Source organism: Dipodomys merriami, unplaced genomic scaffold (genome assembly GCF_024711535.1).
Source record: "Dipodomys merriami isolate MVZ:Mamm:240054 unplaced genomic scaffold, mDipMer1.0.p SCAF_4, whole genome shotgun sequence".
NCBI lineage: Eukaryota > Metazoa > Chordata > Mammalia > Rodentia > Heteromyidae > Dipodomys > Dipodomys merriami.
Genome location: NW_027205603.1, coordinates 93,342,426 through 93,361,386, shown reverse-complemented (window position 1 = coordinate 93,361,386; position 18,961 = coordinate 93,342,426). Strand labels below are relative to the sequence as shown.

General features: G+C 42.2%; 1 protein-coding gene across 11 annotated transcripts in view; it reads left to right on the top strand.

The window, feature by feature from the left end:
• Nucleotides 1-18,961, top strand: part of Ptk2 (protein tyrosine kinase 2) — a 248,044-nt gene that overhangs the window by 11,411 nt on the left and 217,672 nt on the right. The window contains exon 1 of one of the 11 annotated variants that reach the window (XM_069991466.1): nt 15,747-15,835. The exons of the other annotated variants lie outside the window; for them this stretch is intronic. The gene's annotated coding sequence lies outside the window, so the exon portion shown is untranslated. Of the gene's footprint in view, nt 1-15,746; nt 15,836-18,961 lie in introns of those variants that run through there. 11 annotated transcript variants of the gene reach the window in all.

Below are 18,961 nucleotides of genomic sequence, written 5' to 3'. Positions count from 1 at the left end.
TGTGTCTCTGGGATGAAGCCTACCTGGTCATAGTGAATTATTTTTTTTATGTGTTTCTGGATTCTGTTAGCTAGAATCTTGTTAAGGATCTTTGCATCTGTGTTCATCAAGGAGATTGGCCTGTAATTCTCCTTTTTGGTTGGGTCTTTGCCTGGTTTGGGGATGAGTGTGATATTGGCTTCGTAGAATGAGTTTGGGATAGCTCCTTCCTTCTCTGTTTCTCTGAAGAGCTTGAGGAGTATGGGTATTAGTTCTTGTTTGAAGGTCTTATAGAATTCTGCTGTGAATCCATCTGGTCCTGGGCTTTTTTTTTGTTGGAAGACTTTTGATAGCTTCCTGTATCTCATTATAGGATATTGGCTTATTTAATTGGTTAACTTCTTCTTTGCTCAGTTTGGGCAACTTGTATTTTACATTTCCTTTTTTACAGTGGCATCTGTTCCCTTATTCTCTTTATGTTTTTATATTTTACTTTTTTTTTTGTCAGTCATGGGGCTTGAACTCTGGGTCTGGGCACTGTCCCTCAGCTCTTCAGCTCAAGGCTAGCTAGCGCTCTACCACTTGAGCCACAGTGCCACTTTGGTTTTCTGAGTAGTTTATTGGAGATAAGAGTCTCACAGAGTTTCTTGCCCAGGCTGGCTTTGAACCGGGATCCTCAGATTTCAGCCTCCTGAGTAGCCAGGATTACAGGTGTGAGCCACCACTCCTGGCTCTTATTTTACATTTTATTTATTTATTTGTACCAGTCTTGGGGCTTGAACTCAGGCCATGGGTGATGTACCAGAGCTTTTGTGCACGAGGCTAGCACTTTACCACTTTGAGCCACAACTCCATTTCCAGCTTTTTGGTAATTAATTGGAGGTTATAGTCTCATGGACTTTCTTGCCTGGGACTGTTTTTGAGCTGTGAGCCTCAGTACTTAGCCTCCTGAGTAGCTAGGCTGACAGGTGTGAGCCACCGGTGCCTGGCTTAAATTTTACTTTCTTATCTGGTGTTATTGCTCCCTTGCTTGCTAAGCAAGTGCTCTATCACTTGAGCCACACCCCCAGCCCAAGAATCTTTAAGTACAATATATTCCAAAACAAAAAAATATATTTTCCAAACTGACAAACTGCAAATTTACGCAAGCATTTTTCAAGTTGAACTGTGTTAACAGAACTTAAAATGTGTTCCCCTTGTTTTCTCTTCCCTAAAAAACAAGACGCAGTACCTTCAAGTCCAGTCCCTATTCAGGGAACTGAGATCTGAGGATTGTAATTTGAAGCCAGGCTGGGCAGGAAATCTGCGAGACTCTTTATCTCCAATTAAGCACCAAAAAAGTTGAAGCTGTAGTTTAAGTGGTAGAGTACTAGCCTTGAACACAAAAGCTCAGGAACAGTGCCAAGGCCCTGAGTTCAAGCCCCAGGACTGGCACATAACACACACATAAAATTCACATGGTTGTGAGAAATTGTGTCATTTTTAAGAAGGATATACCCACACAAGCTGGGCGCCGGTGGCTCACACCTGTAATCCTAGCTACTCAGGAGGCTGAGATCTGAGGATTGCGGTTCAAAGCCAGCCCAGGCAAGAAAGTCTGTGAAAATCTTTTTTTTTTTTTTGGTCCGGTCGTGGTGCCTGAACTCTGGACCTGGGTGCTGTCCCTCAGCTCTTCAGCTCAAGGCTAGCACTCTACCACTTGAGCCACAGCGCCACTTCCGGCTTTTTTTCTTATGTGGTGCTGAGGAATCAAATCCAGGGCCTCATGCATGCAAGGCAAGCGCTCTACCACTGAGCCACCTTCCCAGTCCCTGTGAAACTCTTATCTCCAATAAACCACCAGAAAACCGGAAGTGGCTCTGTACCTCAAGTGGTAGAGCGCTAGCCTTGAGCTGAAGAGCTTAAGGACAGTGCCCAAGCCCAGAGTTCAAGCCCCATGACCGACAAAAAAAAAAAAAAAGGATATACCCACACAAAAAATGTGAGGAGTTCCTTGAATCATGTTAAAAATGTGTAGTAGCAAGATGCAAAACAATACCTAAGGGCTGGGAAGGTCGCTTAACCGTAGGGTGCTTGCCTTGCTTGCATGAGGCCATGGGTTGATTCCTCAGCACCACATAAGCAGAAAAAACCAGAAGTGGCACTGTGGCTCAAATGGTAGAGTGCTATCCTTGAGCTGAAGAGCTGAGGGACAGCGCCCAGGCCCTAAGTTCAGGCCCCACGACTGACCTCCAGAAAAACAAATAAAAAGAAATACCTAAATTGTATAGTTGTACTGAGCTCATAAATCACAGAGTAGGAGAAACAGGGTGCTTAAACTGGTGATTAACTGTTGAGATGTGAGCATCAGGCAGATGACTATGGTGTTCCGCAGTCTCAAGTGGAGTGGTTCACATTGATTTTAGCATTATATGTAATTTAGGAATTGCAGACTACAGATAATAGCAGTTCCTTTAGAGATGCAGTGAACTTGGCGATACAGGGTTGTCTCATGAGTAGAAATTAGGAGAAAGGAAAGATTGGAGACAGGTTGTCTCTGAGAATGCATCTCCTTTGCTGTTGAGAAAAATTGTGACTTCTGTTAAGTACAGTATCATGAATGGCAAAAATTTAAGATATGACGGACTCTTTGATGTTACAGAAGTCAAAAGTGAGGGCTTCATACAGTTTCACATGTCAGCCTCAGACTTGAGGCTGAAGAAAGCTGTGATTCCAATGTGATTATAAAGTTTGGAAACTATTTTGTGTAGGTCTCATTTGGAAAAAGTAACACAAATCATCTTGTAAGGTATTGACTTAAAGACAGGTAGCAGAGGAAACTTAATTTACAGCTATGTCTTAATTCATTTTTGGCAGCTTATAGTTGAGTTGTGATTGATGAAGAATTGTTGGATTGCCAACTGTCCTAAGAGTTTGCCATTTTGACCTTTGGAGATAAGAGTCTCATAGCCTTTCCTGCCTGGGCTGACTTTGAACCACGATCCTCAGATCTCAACCTCCTGAATAACTAACTGAATTACAGGCGTGAGCCACTGGCGCCCGGAAGATGCTACAGTTTATAAAATACAATTTTGTTGTATTGACAATAGATGCCAAAACTGTATGTATCTCTTGCTTGAACTTTTTCCCACTGGTTTCTAGTACTTGTTTCCACATTCTCTTGAAGAAGTGAGTTGATACACAAGACATATATTCATATATTCCCTGTTTAAAGTACTAAAATACCATAAGTTCTATCCTACCTATCAAATTTAAAGGGTAAAGGGTTTTCTCAAGGGGCTTTTCTGCTAGGTGGTAAAGATTCATTGAGTAAGAAATGTTCTTCTAGAAGCTTTCAGGACCACCAGTGATTCTGAAAGAACAGTATTAAGTCTGGGAATGTGGCTCAGTGGTGAAGCTCTGGGTTTGATTCCCACCATACCACATACACAGAAAAAGCCGGAAGTGGCTGTGGCTCAAATTGTAGAGCAGTAGAAGAAGCTCAGGGACAGTGCCCAGGCCCTGAGTTCAAGCCCCAGGACTGTCGCCCTCCGCGCCCCCCCCTCCCCAAAAGTATTAAAAATACACACAACTTGGGCTGGCCTTTAGAGTTGTTGAATTAACACATTTGGTATAGAATCTAATCACCTGATTTTTTTTTTTTCCTTTTTTTTGGGCTGGTACTAAGGTTTGAATTCAGGGCCTTGTGCTTGCTTGGCTTTGAAATAACCTCAGAGTGGAGAAATCCTTGGAGGCATGGTCCCAAAGGAGTCTTTATTAGCTGGCCAGCAATGGTCTTGTCCTGGGCTGTGGTGTCTCAGAACTAAGAGCAGCAGTGACCTCCAATGGGGCAGGGTTTATAAAGGCACAAACCACATGTAGGTAGCATTTTTGCAAACAAGCTGATATAGAGGCTACATCAAGATCATTAGGGACGGGGATATTCTTTTTTTTTAAATTTCACGAATTTCACCATATTGTGAGATAGTGATACTTAAAGTCATAAACACATTTTAACCTTTACAAGGCAAATTGTCATTATCATGGTCTATAATGTTTGTGAATTCGGTGAGCTTTGATACAACTATTTCTTCCACATCGGGTGATATGTACATTTCTTTTGCTTAGTGTAAGCTATTCCCTCTTTCCCTCTCATTCCCTCCCTCTCATTGCTGCCCTTGAGTTGTTTAGTTCTTTTTTATCAATGTCCAGTGGAGCTGATGGTCCCCTCTATTGTATGTTTTCCCCTGTTTCCCTCTGATTCTCTGCCCTCCTCCTAGCTTCCCTCAGATGTGCACATATATATGAGAAGTATATATATCTCGTATATAGGTGTTCCAGAACATGGAGTCATTTAAAAATGATATGACAGGTTGAGTGGAGGTCCTTTGTTTCTTGAGTCCTGTTTACTTTGTCCTGTCTCCTTTTGTTTTAGAAAGATCACAGGGAAATTCTTTGGCTGCTGGACATTAAGGATGGCCCGGACTAGGTGGACAGCATTCTGCTGATGCAGCTGAGGCTAGAGATTCACAACTATAGGTGGGGGTCTATAAGAAATGGAAAACTGGTTTCTCACAGATTCCTTGCTCCACTAGTGCTTACCATCTGAGCCATGCCTCTAGCTTTCCCCCCTTTTTTTGCTAGTTATTTTGGGTGATGGAGTCTTAGAGACTTTTCTGCAACAGCTGGCTTCAAATCATAAGCATCCAGATTGCAGCCTCTTAGGTAGCTAGAGTTATAGGCCTAAGTTACTGTGCCTGGCTAATCATCTGCTTTACACTAAAATACCCTTACTTTGAGAAACATTGCTCTTTTATTAGTGAAAACTTGAGAATTGTAACATTGGAGAAGTCTCCAAGACTGTATTAGGTTCAGTGATTATAGAACTTATCCTCCTTGAGTTTGGGAGAGTTTGGGGCCAGTCCAGGCAACAAAAGGATAAAACAAAACTTCCCCAAATACCAGAAGCCTAAAACGAAAACATTTGAATTCCCATACACAAGAGAGGATGTCTCTATAAGTGTGTCATACTTGACACCTGTCCTATTAAGGACATTTTTTTTAATTGAAGATTTGAATAAAGAACAGAGGTCACATTGGGAAATAGCTCACTTTTAGGATTAGAATTTTAGGTTGTAATTTAAGTGATAAGATTGATAAGGTTATTTATTTTATTTATTTATTTTTTTTGGTCGGTCGTGGAGCTTGAACTCTGGGTTTGGGTGGACAGTGTCCCTCAGCTCTTCAGCTTAAGGCTAATGCTCTACCACTTAAGCCTTAGTGCCACTTCTGACTTTTTCTGTTTATATGGTGCTGAGGAATCAAACCAAGGGCCTCAAGCATGTGAGGCAAGCACTCTACCTCTGAACTACTTTCCCAGCCCCAGGAAAGGTAAAATTATCAGGAATAAATGTAAAATGACAACCAAGGAAGTTAAAAGATAGCAAAACATCTTTAAATATGAGTTTAGTTGACTAACTGGGGACTGGAACTTTTCTATAAAGGATCCAAAGGTAAATAGTTTATTTACATTTTGTGGACTAATAAGTACTTACATAATAACAGGAAAGACAAATATTCATTGAGAATTCAAAACATAATAGTAATGACTATAATACCATCTACTGTAATATAGTCTACAATAAGAAGCAGTTCTCTTTTGTGGGAGGAAGTGGGTAACATTTTGCTTAATTGGAATTCATAGTTTTTCGTGCCATCAAAGCCACTTACAAGTCTTCATCTCATAATGTTAGTCTACAGGAGATTTTACATGTTTCATCTTTGAAAATGTCTCCCACTGACAGATATTCCTAAATATTGATCTTGTCCCAGGCGAAGTGTCTTCATTGAGTATAGTCATTGCTTGGAAGGTATCTGTGGTTTTTGGTATGTCTCTTAGCATGTTACTGCATTGCAGATTAATAACTTCTCTTGGTTCTCTGATATGTGAGCGCTTCAGTTGCACAGGTGAATGAATTTAGAAATATGTAAATTCTATTTGTACTTTGTTTCAGGTTTGAAAAAGACTTTTTGAACTGTACTTTCAACTCATATCTGCTGCAAATTTGTGTAGTAATGGAATTCTCAACTTTGGCAGAATGAGAATTATATAGAGAAGCTTAAAATGATGATACTTCAGTATAAATTCCTTGTGCAAGCGCTGCTGTGTCTTATAAACTCGGGTCCACTTTATTAAGAAATCAGGTCTGTAGCAAAATAGATTTTCAAAGCTATTCCATCTTTGATAATAGTGATAGTTGATGGAAATTCTTCAGAAAAACTTGTTTTGGCTTTGTAGTTAAAATGTCATAATAAACCTTCACAAACTGTCTTGACTGCTCTGTGGTCAAAGTCAAGACATTCAGCTTCTAATATTTGTGATAAAAATTCAACAGATGGTGGTAGTTGAACCTGCAAGAGCTGATGAAGTTTCCTGTTGATGCTGCTTCCCCAGTTACACATGCTATGTGCAAGCCTGCTTGTGGGGTGAAAGGGTGAATAGACAGGCTTTAGCAGATTCCCTTTTTGTCCTCTCTATATTTGTCCAGGTAATTCTTTCTTTGGTTCCCCATGTATTTTTGCTGTCATCAGGGAGGTGATAGCAGTTCAAACTCCAGTTTGTACTAAATTAGTGTTTGTTCACTTTTGAAAATATTTTTATTTGTCATGGGGTTGCACACAGAGTATTCATACAAGTTAATTTTCTTGTGCTTGTGAGCTTGGCATTAACTCCTTGAATCCACACCAAGTGAAGTTGGTAACATCTGTTTACTCATCAATAGCTAAGAAAATCACTGAAAACATTTGCTTTGTTAATTGATAATTGATACAGTTTTTAATGTCCTCAACTCCTTAAGCAACTGTTCTTACTTGGAGACTATTAGTTTTTCTTTCTTTCTTTCTTTCTTTCTTTTTTTTTTTTGTCGGTTGTGGGGCCTGAACTCTGGGCCTGGGCGCCCTCAGCTCTTCAGCTGTAGACTACCGCTCTACAACTGAGCCTCAGCCCCACTTCTGGCTTTTTCTGCTTCTGTGATGCTGAGGAATCGAACTGAGGGCCTCATGCATGCAAGGTAAGTACTCTACCACTGAGCCACCTTCCCTTTCTTTTTCTTTCTTTTTTTTTTTTTGGTTGGTCATGGGGCCTGAACTCTGGGCCTGGGTGCTATCCCTCAGCTCTTCAGCTCAAGGCCAGCACTCTACCACTTGAGCCACAGCACCACTTCTGGCTTTTTCTGCTTATGTGATGCTGAGGAATTGAACCCAGGGCCTCATGCATGTGAAGCAAAGCACTCTACCACTGAGCCACCTTCCCAGCCCTAATAGTCTTTCCTGACACTTTCTCTAGCTGTTGCAATGAAACGGTTTGATTAAGCCACCATCATCCATGCACAGTGCAAGGCCATTTAGTTTTTTTTTTTTTTCTTTTGGTCTGGTTGTGGGGCCTGAACTCTGGGCCTTGGCACTGTCCCTCAGCTCTTCAGCCCAAGGCTAGCACTCTACCACTTGAGCCACAGTGCCACTTCCGGCTTTTTTCTTTTTGCTTATGTGGTGCTGAGGAATCGAACCCAGGGCCTCATGCATGCAAGGCAAGGGCTGTACCACTGAGCCACCTTCCCAGCCCAGGCCATTTAGTTTTTAGTATAAAAGTGATGGCAGCTTTGTTTGTTTATTTTTGCCAGTCCTGGGGCTTGAACTCTGGGGCTTGAACTCAGGAGCACTGACCTGAGCTTCTTTTGCTCAATGCTAACACTCTACCATTTGAGTCACAGTACCACTTCTGGCCTTTTCTGTTTATGTGATACTGAGGAATCCAACCCAGGGCTTCATGTGTGCCAGGCAAGCACTCTACCACTAAGCCACATCCCTAGCCCCTGATGGCAGCTTTAGACCCAGCCATCTACTCACTGGCACAGACGCTTGGGGTCTTGGTTACCAAAACTTGGTAGAATTCTTTTTTTTTTTTCTTTCTTCTTCTACCCTTCTGCACACAGTTCTCTTTGATCTTACCCAGTCTTGCAGGATTTCCGTCAACTCAACCCTGAGTTGTAGCCTTTAGGGGTTTTGGAATGTAGCTTTGCCTTCTTTGAGACAGGTGTCAGCTAGATGATTGGTTTGTAAGGTGGGAGTTGGGAAGAGAGATTTGGACTAGAGTCACCATGGCGTTTACAGTGAAGTGATACTGCCTAAGAGGGAGCAGAGGTAAGGGAGGGAAGGCCAGAACTTCAGGGACTCCAGGAATACCATGTTTGAGATAGAGGAGGGGCAGCTGAGAGATGAAAAAGGAATCCCCTGTGAGGTGTGAAAACATGGAGAAGATAATGTTTGGAAACCAGGCAAAGGGAAGTGGCTGTGATGATCCCTGTGAGTCACTGGTAACAGGTCAAGTAGGGTCTGAGCAATGGTAATTGGATTTAGCTGTGGGGAGGTTACTATAATCTTTTTTTTTCTTTTTGTGTGTGTGGGGGGTGTCCTGGAACCTGAACTCTGGGCCTGGGCGCTGTCCCTCAGCTCTTCAGCTCAAGGCTAGTGCTCTACCACTTGAGCCACAGTGCCACTTCCGGCTGTTTTTCTTTTTTGCTTATGTGATGCTGAGGAATTGAACCCAGGGCCTCATGCATGCAAGGCAAGTGCTCTACCACTGAGCCACTTCCCAGTCCTGAGTCAGAAAGTTTTTGTGTGAAGGTCTGGGCGTCTGAGCCATTAGGTTGAAGTGACAAAAGGAAAAGAAGAATTTGCAAAATTGAACATATTGTGTGTCTACTTGTTTAGAGGACCATTTGTATAATAGTTGCCCTGTCCAGAGTCTCTATGAGATAATTGAGATAATTCTTTCATTTGCATAATCTTTTTTTTTTTTTTTTTTGTCGGTCGTGCGGCTTGAACTCTGGTCCTGGGCGCTGTCCCTCAGCTCTTCAGCTCAAGGCGAGCGCTCTACCACTTGAGCTACAGCGCCACTTCCGGTTTTCTGGTAGTTTATTGGAGATAAGAGTCTCACGGTCCCTCCTGCCCGGGCTGGCTTTGAACCGAGATCCTCAGATCTCAGCCTCCTGAGTAGCTAGGATTACAGGCGTGAGCCACCAGCGCCCGGCTCATTTGCATAATCTTAATAATTGGCTTATCTTGACTTTCTTTTTCCATGGAAATCAAGATTTTCTTTAATACAATTGGGTTCTATCCGCCACATTTTGAGTATTAGGATATTCTGGGTCTTGTTTAAATTTTGAGTTTTACATTCAGACACTCCAGATTGGGCTGGGAAGGTGGCTCAGTGGCAGAGCGCTTGCCTTGCATAAAGGCATGACGCCCTGGGTTTGATTACTCAGCACCACATAAATAGAAAAAGCCGGAAGTGGTTCTGTGGCTTAAGTGGTAGAGCACTATCCTTGAGCTGAAGAGTTGAGGGACAGGACCCAGGCCCAGAGTTCAGGCCCCACGACCGACTGACCAAAAAAAAAAAAAAAGACACTCCTGATCTATCTTGCTTATTACATCCTGAATATTAAGGTATGAAACTGAGTCTTGTCAAATACTTGAATGTCATGGTTGGAGACATTTGGTCTTATTTAACTTTTGGTTTTATTTAAATCTGTTGATAAGTTGGTGGTTTGAGTTCCAGTCTTTGAATCACCTGCTATTTGCTTTTCAGTGAACAAATAACTTCTGCACTCTTGTCCAGGTTTTCTTGTTGCATTTCAGTGATTAGACAGGTGGAATGTACTTGTGGCTCCTCACCTCCACCTAGAGCCTGTCACTTTTCAGGCTGAGGTGATGGTGTCCAGTTTCAGCTGTGCCCAAATGACCATGAGTCTCCATGAGTTACCTTGGCCGGAGTTGCTACAGGAGATACCCCTTTGAGTTAAATTGATTCCTAGGTGGGTCTTTCTCTTGCTATCTCTTTCCATAGAACTTTATTTGGGGGCTGGGAAGGTGGCTCAGTGGTAAAGTGCTTGCCTTGCATGCCTGAGGCCCTGGGTTCTATTCCTCAGCACCACATAAGCAAAAAGAAAAAAAGCCGGAAGTGGTACTGTGGCTCAAGTGGTAGAGTGCTAGCCTTGAGCTGAAGAGCTGAGAGACAGCGCCCAGGCCCAGAGTTCAGGCTCCAAGACCGGACCCAAAAAAAAAAAACAAAAAAAACTTTATTTGGTATCTTCAAGGAGACAGTGTGACTTGTCATATACTTTGATAGCCATTATTTTTTCTGACTATGACTGAAGGGGGTCTGCTCTTGAAATGTATTAATTGCTCATTAATGTTCCAGTACAGTTGTAGTTCTTGAACATTTTAGGCCTTTCTTGCACAGTGGACTTTTGAGGGGATATGATAAGCAGTGTGGAGTAGAAGTGGAGTAGAGCCGGGTGCCGGTGGCTCACGCCTATAATCGTAGCTACTCAGGAGGCTAAGATCTGAGGATCATGGTTCAAAGCCAGCCCAGGAAGGAAAGTCTGTGAGACTCTTATCTCCAATAAACCACTAGAAAACTGGAAGTGGTGCTGTTTCTCAAATGGTAGAATGCTAGCCTTGAGTTGAAGAGCTGAAGGACAATGCCCAGACCCAGAGTTCAAGCCCTATGACTGACCAAAAAAATGGAGTAGAGTGGCTTTGAACAGATTTTGCTTTGAATTTGAGGTTTGATCCTATGTGATGTGTGTGTGTGTGTGTGTGTGTGTGTGTGTGTGTGTGTGTGTGTGTGTGTGTGTGTGTGTGTGTGTGTGTGTGTGTGTGTGTGTGTGTGTGTGTGTGTGTGTGTGTGTGTGTGTGTGTCGTCTGTCTGTCTGTCTCTGCCTGTGTCTGTGTTAGGGGGAGGAGTGCATACCAGTACTAGGGCTTGAAGTCAGGGCCTGGGCCCTCTTCCTAAGCTTTTTTACTCAAGGCTGGCATTCTACCATTTGAGCCATAATGCTTCCTCTTTTGGCTTTTTGGTAGTTAATTGAAGATAAGCCCACACTGGCTTTGAACTGTAATCCTCAAATCTCAGCCTCCTGAGTAGCAGTAGGATTGCAGGTGTGAGCCATTGGTATCTGGCTCCAAGTTTCTTTCTTTTTTCTTTTTGTTGGTTGTGGGGCTTGAACCCTGGGCCTGGGAACTGTCTCTGAGCTCTTCAGCTCAAGGCAAGCACTCTACCACTTGAGCCACAGCACCACTTCCAGTTTTCTAGTGGTTAACTGGAGATAAGAGTCTTACGGACTTTCCTTGCCCGAGCTGGCTTTGAACTGCGATCCTCAGATCTCAGCCTCCTGAGTAGCTAAGATTACAAGGCATGAGCCACCGTTGCCTGGCTCCAAGTTTCTTAAACTCTAAATCTGTCAAAAAACTGTCCCCTCGCCGGGCGCTGGTGGCTCACGCCTGTAATCCTAGCTACTTAGGAGGCTGAGATCTGAGGATCGCGGTTCAAAGCCAGCCCGGGCAGGAGAGACCGTGAGACTCCTATCTCCAATAAACCACCAGAAAAACCGGAAGTGGTGCTGTAGCTCAAGTGGTAGAGCGCTCGCCTTGAGCTGAAGAGCTGAGGGACAGCGCCCAGGCCCAGAGTTCAAGCCTCATGACCGACAAAAAAAAACAAACAAAAAAACAAACAAAAAAAAAAACTGTCCCCTCCACCTGTAAAGAGAAGATCACTGTAACTTTTATAAGTTGATAATAACAGTTTTGTGTACACAGGCATTCATATAAATAATGACAACTTACTGTTTTTAGGGCAGAATCAATCTGATATTAAACAAGTACAATTCTTAATCTTGAACTTTGTTTGACTCATATTGATCAAAGGACTAGAAAGTAGTTTATATTTGTCATTTTGCACTGCATACCAAATGGGCAGCTCATTATTAGAATTTAGTTGAAGATAAACTTATACAACTTGTGGGTAGGGACAGGAGGGAAAAACTAGGAGTGAGCGCGGGAAGGAGTGACATTGTTCAAAAGGAAATGCACTCATTACTTGTGTAACTGTAACTCCTCTGTACATAACCTTTATAATAACAATTAAAAAGAACTTAGTAACTTGACAGCATCTCTCCTGTAGTATATTCATTTGGTTAGTGGCTTAATGCCTGTTGGGTGCAAACCTTGTGTCAAGTACTGGTATGCAGTGAATGAGACACAGTTATCTCCACTGTGAGCAGCTGCAGAGTCTAGTATTAGAACTTTTGATTAAGAAATTTTTTGAAGCATAAACAAGCTTTTGCTCACCTATTTTCATAATGTCATATTCTTGAGATGTTTCTGGTTTTTCCAAGAGTTGTGACCTGTTTGTGTTCAGAATGTAGTTTACAGTTTATATGTAGAACCTACTGGTAGACTAGGTTATATGAAGTATTGGTGTGTTCTGGACTTAGGGGAATTTCCAGATGCCTTAAATTGTAAAGATGTAACTGGTTAAGAAATAGTGAGCTTGAGCCTTATTTAGCAGTTAAGATCCAACAGATGTTCTGTTTACCAGGGTTTAGCTACTTAATTCCAGCCAGAGAGTTTATAATCTGTCAGTGTGTCATATAAATTGGTCATGTGTACTTTGGGAAGCCCAGATTGTGTTTATTATTTTAACATTATTGTTACAGGGTTAATTTGAGAAGCTAGAATAGCAGAGATAAGCCAGTATTTCCATTTTTTGCCATGTGACCTTGGAGGATTTATCACTTTAAAAAAAAATATTTTTGGTGCCAGTCCTGCGGCTTGAACTCAGGGCCAACGTACTATCCTGAGCCTTTTCTGCTCAGAACTTACCACTTGAGCTATAGCTCCATTTCTGGCTTTTTGGTAGCTAATAGGAGATAAGAGTCTCAAGGACTTCCTGCTCAGGCTGTCTTTGAACTATGGTCCTCAGATATCAGCCTTCTGAGTAGCTAGAATTACAGGCATGAGCCACCTGCATTTGGATGATTCACTGACTTTTTAAAGCCTTACTCTCTTTCTGTATAAAATGGAAATAGTAATAAGAGTATGAATGAGCTAAGCATGACCAGCTCCACAAATGTGGAGCATTACTGTTAGGGTTTTGGGTTGTTAGGTGGAGTTGTGACAGGTGGGTGATAGAAGGCTGCATAGTTGGGTTATAAGTATGGTGGTGGAAGACTGATGTCTGATAATGAAGCACAGCTTTAATGTATAACAAGTAGGAAATTTTACTTTGCAGGTTACAAAGGGAAAAGGACTGAGAAGCCCAAAGATCTATTTATACCTGTCTTAAAATACACTCATTCATGCAAAAAGGGAGAGCGTATCTATCTTACAAAATATCTTTGGAGAGTAGAGAATGTATTTCATTGTACAGTGAGCCAAGTTTAATTTTTTTAAAATCCATCTGGAACAATTTAAATTTATACAATTTGTAGACTGTACTTTAGGCTCTGTTTGAACTAGTTCATACATGTATTTTATCACTTTTGTAGTTAAAATACACTGGTGTGTATTAATAAGGATGGACTAGAAAGAGTTTATACATAGCATGTATTAAGTTACCTCTTTCCAAAATAACATGCTGTATCAGTGTTTCCTGTCGTCTTCATTGAAGCTCATGTTTTCTGTATCTCCTTCTTTTTTTAATTTTTTAATTTTTTGTTGGTTGTGGGCCTGAACTCTGGGCCTGGGCGCCGTCCCTCAGCTCTTCAGCTCAAGGTTAGCCCTTTACACTTGAGCCACAGCGCCACTTCTGGCTTTTTCTGCTTATGGGGTGCTGAAGAATTGAGCCCAGGGCCTCATGCATGCAAGGCAAGCGCGCTACCACTGAGCCACCTTCCCAGCCCTCATTTTTGTTTATACTCAAGTTTTGATGAAGTATTTTTCTCCAGTGGGTATTTAGGTGAAATTTTCAAGCCTGTGCTTACCTGAAACCTGATTGATTTGTGGTTTGCCTGGGTAAACCTTCTGTATTAGGATTCATTCCTCCATGGCTCAAAGGCATTGCCTACTTGCTTTCGTGTTACTCTCTTTAGATTCTGGAGCTGAAATAATTCCTCATCTTTTCTTGTATCTTCTCCAGTCCTTAGAAGCTTGTAAATTGTTGTGTTTTTTATGGGGGAGATGTAGTACCGGGGATTGAACCCAGGGCCCAGAGTCTAGTCTAGGATGCTAGAGAAGTGCTTTACCCCTTGAGTTATACCCCTGTTCATTTTTGCATTTTGTTTTGGAGATGGGATCTTACTAACAAGATAGGATCTTGTCCAGACTGGCCTAGAAGTAGTGATCTTACTGTTTCCATCTCCTAAGTAGCTGGGATTATAGCCATGTGTGCCACCAGAGAGGAGACTTTTTCTCTCTCTCTCTCTCTCTCTCTCTCTCTCTCTCTCTCTCTCTCCCTCTCTCCCCCTCTCTCCCTCTCTCTCTCCCCCCTCCTCCCCCTCCCCCCCCCCTCTTTCGACTGAGACTTGAACTCAGTAACTGATGCTTTCACTCATTGGCTTGTGTTCTATCAACTAAGCCACAATTTCAACCCATGAAAGTCTTATTAATCTTTCCTTGACAAGTTCTCTGATTTTTTTTTTTTTTGTACTTGCCCTCCAAATAGTTTTATTTCCTCCTTCCCTTTTGTTTTCTCTTTTAGTTGATCCAACTCTTGTTAGGTTTTAATTTCTTTCTTTTCTTTTCTTTTTTTTTTTGGGTTGGTCGTGGGGCCTGAACTCTGGGCCTGGGCGCTGTCCCTCAGCTCTTCAGCTCAAGGCTAGCGCTCTACCACTTGCGCCACAGCGCCACTTCTAGCTTTTTTTCTTTTTGCTTATGTGGTGCTGAGGAATCGAACCCAGGGCCTCATGTATGCAAGGCAAGCGCTCTACCACTGAGCCACCTTCCCAGCCCCATAGGTTTTAATTTCTAAGAGCCTATTTTATTCTTTTTAAATTATTTCACAGTTGCAGTGTTTTTTTTTTTTTTTTTTTTTTTGTCGGTCGTGGGGCTTGAACTCTGGGCCTGGGCGCTGTCCCTTAGCTCTTCAGCTCAAGGCTAGCGCTCTACCACTTGAGCTACAGCGCCACTTCCGGTTTTCTGGTGGTTTATTGGAGATAGGAGTCTCACGGTCTCTCCTGCCCGGGCTGGCTTTGAACCGCGATCCTCAGATCTCAGCCTCCTGAGTAGCTAGGATTACAGGCGTGAGCCACCAGTGCCCAGCACAGTTGCAGTGTTTTATCTCTAGGTTATTGAAAATTTATATGGTTTATGCTCCCTCCCTTTCTTGCCTATGTTGGTCTCTGTGTTATTTAGAGGCTTTTCTCATGTGTCTGGTATTATTTACTTGTGGTGAATCAAAAAATTCTTTGGAAGCTTTAAGCATGTAGGTGGGACCTTTTGACTTTGAATTTTGCCTCAAGATATTCTGGATCAACCATTTGTTGGGGAAATTCCATGTTATTTTTATTCTTTTAGGCAAATCTGATTCCCCAAGAAAGTTCTCACAATCTTTATCCTATAGGGTAAAGATCTAAATTCCAGAGTTCTCGGAGCTGAGTGAGTGAGTGAGTGAGTGTGTGTGTGTGTGTGTCTGTGTGTGTGTGTCTCTGTGTGTGTCTCTGTGTGTGTGTCTCTGTGTGTGTGTGTGTCTCTTTGTGTGTGTGTGTGTGTGTGTGTGTGTGTGTGTGTGTGTGTGTGTGTGTGTTGCAGGTTGCAGTTGGCCAGGTTGACTTCAGGCCAGAGATGCTCTCCTTTTTCCCCCGAGAATTGCCCTTCAGTCTTCATTTCAGTTGCGGAGAGTGAGCTACACAGAGACAAGGCTGGTGTTGAAGCTGTCTACATTGCTGCATGGTTTACAGTCATCACTTGTTCTCTTCTCTAGGGCTTCCGCCTTCTTTTCCCACAGTTTACTTGCATTTGGAGCTGCTGGTTCAGAGCCTGCTATGCATCCTGCTGTGGAAATGGAACTGGTCCCCATGCTCACAGCTGTAGTCTGAAGGTCTGTATAAGTCATTGGCTGAGCTTCCAATCTCTTACGGTTTCTTTCCCTCAGGCTCCGCCCCCCATTTTCTTTATTTGTATTTGTCTTGATGTCTGTCTGCCTCGAAAGCTTTTCTCATTTTCACAAATTTTGTTCCTGGGCTACTGTGACCTGTGTGTTTGATATTTAAAAATTCTTTTTCTGGGGCTGGGAATGTGGCTTAGTGGTATAGTGCTTACATTGCATGCATGAGGCCCTGGGTTCGATTCCTCAGCATCACATAAGCAGAAAAAAAAGCCAGACGTGGCTCTGTGGCTCAAGTGGTAGAGCACTAGCCTTACGCTGAATTGTGAGGGACAGTACCCAGGCTCAGAGTTCAGACCCCAACCAGCCCCCCTCTCCCCAAAAAAATCTCTTTAGTATAATTTTAGTGGGAGCCAGTGGAATAATGTGTATGTTCTGGTAGTCATTTTTATCCTGAACTTAATAACTTTATTTATTTTTTGGTCCGGTTGTGGGCCTGAACTCTGGGCCTGGGTGCTGTCCCTCAGCTCTTCAGCCCAAGGCTAGCACTCTACCACTTGAGCCACAGCGCCACTTCCGGCTTTTTTCTTTTTGCTTATGTGGTGCTGAGGAATCGAACCCAGGGCCTCATTCATGCAAGGCAAGCGCTCTACCACTGAGCCACCTTCTCAGCCCTGAACTTAGTAACTTTTTAAAATGGCAGATTAGTTTATGTTTGTTGTTTTAAGAGTTTTCAATCGCTGGGCACCGGTGGCTCACACCTGTCATCCTAGCTACTCAGGAGGCTGAGCCAGCCTGGGCAGGAAACTCTGTAAGACTCTCATCTCCACTAAACCACTAGAAAACCGGAAGTGGCGCTGTGGCTCAAGCTGTAGGGTGCTCGCCTTGAGCTGAATTGCTGAGGGACAGCTCCCAGGCCCAGAGTTCAAGCCCCACGGCCAAAAAAAAAAAAAAAAAAAAAAAAAAAAAGTTTTCAGTGATTTCATGTGAATTTTCACCAAGATAGGAGTTTGGAGACAGGGGCATGATGATAAATTTTTTATTTTTTATTCAAGGTTGAGCAGTTTGCACAGTAGATACTGACTATAAGGTGCTAAATATGGCAGAGCTTTTTTCTTCTTTGTTTCTTTTTTTTAAAACCAGGTGTCAGTGTCTTCACTCCTAGAATCCTAGCTACTCAGGAGGCTGAGATTTGAGGATCGTAATTTGAAGTCAGTTGGGGCAAGAAAGTCTGTGAGACTCTTCAAGAAGCTCCCCCAAAAGCCAGAAGTAGAGCTGTGTTAGAGCACTAGTCTTGAGCAAAAAAGCTCAAGGACATGTCCAGGACTGGCACAAATAAATAAATAAATACGAAATCTTTACTGAGAAGTGGAGATCATGAGTTTTGGGATGTGAGGCCAGCCCTCACAAAGTTAGTGAGATTCTATCTGAGTAAGGCAGGCATGGTGGTGTGGCCTCCCAGCTACAAGGGAAGCAGTGAGTAGGACATTAGTCTCAGGCTGGCTCTGGGCAAAATCGTAGTAAGCTAATTCAAAAATAGTTAAAGCAGTGAGGGGAGTGGCTCAATGAGAGCACCTGACCAACAAGCTTGATGTACTGAGTTCAAACTCTGGTATTCTATGTGCTCCCTCTACCCCAAAGAGAAAGCGGTGAAATAAAGATCTGTGTGTACGTGTGTCTATCTTGTAGTATCTTTAAAGTCTCTTGTCTTAGACTGCTGTGATAAGAGAAAAGAGATACTTGGAGTTTTTTTGTTTAAATTATTACTTGATTTCTTCATAGTTATTGGTACCTCCTGAGCTGAGTATAATTTTCTGTCTTTCCTTTTTAACTTACTGTCTCTGACATATAGTATCAACAAAACAATTGATTTTGTAGGTCAGGTGAGGGAAGAACTGTAAGTTGCCTAGTGCTACTGTATAGATACTTATGTTTCTGAAGATAGGCAGTATAATAATCCTGGCTTTAATAACGCTTAGAATAGAGGCTGAATATTATAATCACTCTGAGTTAGAATTACTAATGGAACTCTGTCAGTAACTTTATGAATACAGTTTTATTGTTCTCCCTATTTCACTTTAGCAAGACTGAAGTACAGAGAAGTTAAAGGTCAGCAAGTCAGGAAATGGCAACACTGAGATTTAGATTCAATTTGGTTTCAGTGTGCTTTTCACTAGTGTCTTATTTTTCTGTGTGTTAGATTGAGATGTTAACTTAGTTGCTTATTTAGAGCAGTCTCTTTTTGTAAAAAAATTGATTTACTTTATTATAAAAGTGATATACAGGAGAATTACAATTATGTGTTTCAGATAATGAGTTCATTTACTTTTGTTCAGTGTCTTCTGTTCCCTCACTCTCTAGCAGTCTCTTTTTACTGTGGAGGGTACAAGATGTTCCAAGATGCCCCAGTGGATGCCTGGAACTGATGATAGTACCAGACCACAAATACGTTTTTCATATATATATATATATCTGTGATAAAGTTCAACTTATAATTTGGGCCTAGTAAGAGATTATTAACAAAATAATAACCAGTAATAAAAAATAGGACAATTAAAATTGATTGTTGTAATTATTATATAATATAATAAAGATTGTATGGTAGAAGGCCTTCTTTCCCTTGAAATTATCCAACTATTTCATCTTTTCACTTAAAGGAAGCACTTTAAAAGTTTTAAGTGTTTAAGTAGTTCAAAGGAATTACCATTTAACAAAACAGTGTAGGAATACAATATATCTTGATCAGTGTCACCCCTTTCAACATTCTCAATTTTTTTGTAGGATATACATTGGATTCTTTTTTTTTTTTTGTCTGTTGTGGGGCTTGAACTCTGGGCCTGGGCGCTGTCCCTCAGCTCTTCAGCTCAAGGCGAGCGCTCTACCACTTGAGCTACAGCGCCACTTCCGGTTTTCTGATGGTTTATTGGAGATAGGAGTCTCACAGTCTCTCCTGCCCGGGCTGGCTTTGAACCGCGATCCTCAGATCTCAGCCTCTTGAGTAGCTAGGATTACAGGCGTGAGCCACCAGTGCCCGGCCTACATTGGATTCTTGACTGAATTCTCCTCCTCTCCCTCTCCTCTCTCCCTCTCCCTCTCTCTCTTTTGTCAGTTGTGGGGCTT